Source organism: Cetorhinus maximus, chromosome 31 (genome assembly GCF_964194155.1).
Source record: "Cetorhinus maximus chromosome 31, sCetMax3.hap1.1, whole genome shotgun sequence".
NCBI lineage: Eukaryota > Metazoa > Chordata > Chondrichthyes > Lamniformes > Cetorhinidae > Cetorhinus > Cetorhinus maximus.
The window spans coordinates 20,968,704-20,971,832 of record NC_135909.1 but is presented as its reverse complement, the minus strand read 5'-3'; the positions used below and the strand labels follow the sequence as shown (position 1 = coordinate 20,971,832).

Here is a 3,129-nt window from a genome sequence, read left to right as displayed (position 1 = left end):
GGGGCACGGGACTGGGGACAGAGAGAGAGGTGCGGGGGGTGGGGGTGGTGGAGGTGTGGTGGTGGGGGTTGAAAGCCATGTCGCAGAGTGATGAATGTGAAAACAGCGACTTTAAAGGTCACAGGAAAGCGGTGCCTGGAGCTGCCCCGAGAGACAAGCTTTGGGTTGTCAGTAAAAAGATCTCCTGTAATGAAGGCACAAAAACAGAAACAGGAAATGCTGGAAATATTCAGCAGGTCCGAAAACAGCTGTGGAGAGATATTCCCGTCGCCAGGATGTAACTCTCCAAATGGATACTTCACGTCGCTCAGATCTTACACTCCAATCACCTTCGTGTGAAGAGCAGGTCGGGCGGGAATTGGGTCTTTGCTGATTTGAGCAAACAGAGCAATGCAGCAATGAGAAGCTCCTCACCCCCCGGCGGATTGGGGAAGGATGGGACTCAGATACAGGAAGCTGACAGGTGCTGAAAAAAGCAAAATCACATCGAGTGTTTGAAAGCAGTGACGATGAACGTGAAATTCAAAACCATTTATGCAAACGTTCCGCCTGAGTCAGGATGGCCGAGTGGTCTAAGGCGCTGCGTTCAGGTCGCCGACTCTTCTGGAGGCGTGGGTTCGAATCCCACTCCTGACGTTATTTTTTTCCTTCAGCACCTTCCAAACCCGAGACCTCCACCACCTGGAAGGAAAAAGGCAGCAGATGCATGAGAACAGCAGCAAGATCCCCTCCGAGCTACACACCATCCTGACTTGGAACTGTATCGCCCTCTCAAATCCTGGAACTCCCTTCCAAACAGCGCTGTGGACCTACTTACACCATATGGGCTGCAGCAGTTCAAGAAGGCAGCTCACTGCCAGCTTCACAAGGGGAATTTCGGTCGGCCGAGCCAGACTCGAGGCAACCGGATCCCCTGAAAACAGCTCATAAAGTAAACTGGATGCAAAAGCAACATACTGCGAATGCTGAAAATCAGAAATAGTAACAATCAGAAAGTGCTGGAAATACACAACAATTATACAGCATCTGTGGAGAGAAATATAGAACTAGCATTTCAGGCCGGTGAGATCATCATTTCCTTCTCTCTCAGTGTGAAATCCTTGACTCAGTCTTTTAATATCACCTTTCCATCCAAGACCTCAAATACTCCTTCCAAGTGAAACAGTGATGCACTTGTTCTTCTTTCAGTTTAATGTGCTGCATTTGCTGCCGCAATATGTTCGCATCTGCTTCAGGTGGGTGAGCGCTTTGAGGAATCTCCGTTCAATCCGCAAGCCTGACTCTGAGCTTCCTGTCACTTGTCATTTCAATTCTCCACCTTGCTCCCACTCTGACCTTTCTGTCCTTGGTCTGCTGCAGTGTTCCAGTGAAGAATAACATAAGCTCGAGGAAGAACACCTCACCCTACACATTTCTGGCCTCAACGTCGAGTTCAATATTTTTTAATTATAAACTCAGCCTCCCTCTTGTTTCATGAGTTTCTTTCAGGTTTATCATTTTATTTTCTGTTTCTTATTTAATTCCTTCACTTTGCAATTGGGCGGCTGATCTTTAGCCATTCTCACCTCATCTGGACCCACATTTTTTTTTTGCCTGTTCCAGTCCTTTGGCTTTGGCGCCGTGAAACAATTTGTAATTTAATCTCTCCGGGCCCCCAAACCATTACAAACCTGTGCTTTTGTTAAAACTCTTCCCAAAGACCGGACTGGTCCCTTGCTCCTAGTCTATTACACTCCTATATTCCCTCAGTTCAGATGAAGGGCCACCAACATGAAACATTAATTCCTTTTCTCTCCACAGTTGCTGCTGAGTATTATCAGCATTTTCCGTTTTTATATTATAGCCTGTTCATTAACTGATAACATATCCCTTTTAAGCAAAGCGTCAATTATCTGGAATTGGTAACAAGCCACTTTTAAACAGACAGAGTCATATTTACACAGTTTCGATTCCCTGACAAAATACAGAATTTTACCGATTCCATTCTGTGCCCATGGGATCAATTCCCATGCCGGCTTCTCACACCCTTCCTGCTGTACAGAATGTGGGACTGATTTCTATCCATAAATCATAGAATGATAAAGGACAGAAGGAGCTCATTCCGCCTGCGTTGGTTCTTTGGTTGAGCGATATAATTACTCCTAGATCCGTGATCTGTACCCATTGTCCTGTGTTCCCTTCCTTCAAGATTTTTTCTCTCCAACTCTCTTCTGAAATTTAATAATTAATCTGCTTCCATCACCCTCCCAGGTAGCTTCCATTTCACAACAGCTCACTGTATAAAATACATTCTACTCATCCCACTCCTGGTTCTTTTCCCTATCAGCTTCAAGCTGTGTCCTCTGGTTAGCGACTCTCCTTGACAGTGGAAACTGTTTCTCCTTATTTACTCTAGTAAACTGGTCATCATTTCGAACACCTCATAGGAGATGTTTTTTCAATGTAAAGCAAGAGGTGGGAATAAAGGTGAATTTTTAAGAAGATTGGAGCTGTATGTGAAGTTCTCCAAATTCGAGCCATTCCAGCAGCAGCGCCGTGATTGAACAAAACTCCCCAAAGCGCTTCAAAGGAGCTTGATCAAGCAACATTCGACATCCAGTCAGATATTTCGCCAGATGAACAAAACCTTAGTAAAACTGATAGATTTTAAGAGGGTATTAAGTGGGAGAATGAAGTGGGGATGTTTCTAGAAAGAATTGCAGGGCTAAAGGCTCAGACAGCTGAAAACGTGGCCGCCAATGATGAAACAATGCAAAGTGTAAATGAGCAAGAGAACCGAGATGGATTCAGAAAGAGAAATGTTTGGAATGGAACTGGAACTCCAGTCCGGCCAGTGAGAACTCTCCCCCTGAACCACTAATGTTCACACAGCCGCTCATTCCATGTGTCCAGTTGGAAACCTGTCTGAAGGAACATGCAGTCTGACAGAGCGCCTGTGATAATCCTCCACTCTCTGATCTAAAGCTGTAACAGGAGCTGTTCATTACAGCTGTGATAACCGTGTTGGCCTTGGTATTCAGTGGCGCAGATTCGCATCATCCTTGTTTCGAGCTGTCTGTCAGGAACAGTCTGGAAAGATGACTGAGCAGTAATGGGAAGCAGTTTCCGCGGTGGCTGTATATGTCCAAT

The 3,129-nt window shown here is 45.5% G+C and overlaps 1 non-coding gene across 1 annotated transcript; it reads left to right on the top strand.

Moving 5' to 3' along the window:
- Positions 1–553: 553 nt before the first annotated feature.
- Positions 554–636, top strand: trnal-cag (transfer RNA leucine (anticodon CAG)). The gene has a single exon. It is a non-coding gene; the product is annotated as a tRNA-Leu (tRNA).
- The last annotated feature ends 2,493 nt before the right edge of the window (positions 637–3,129 follow it).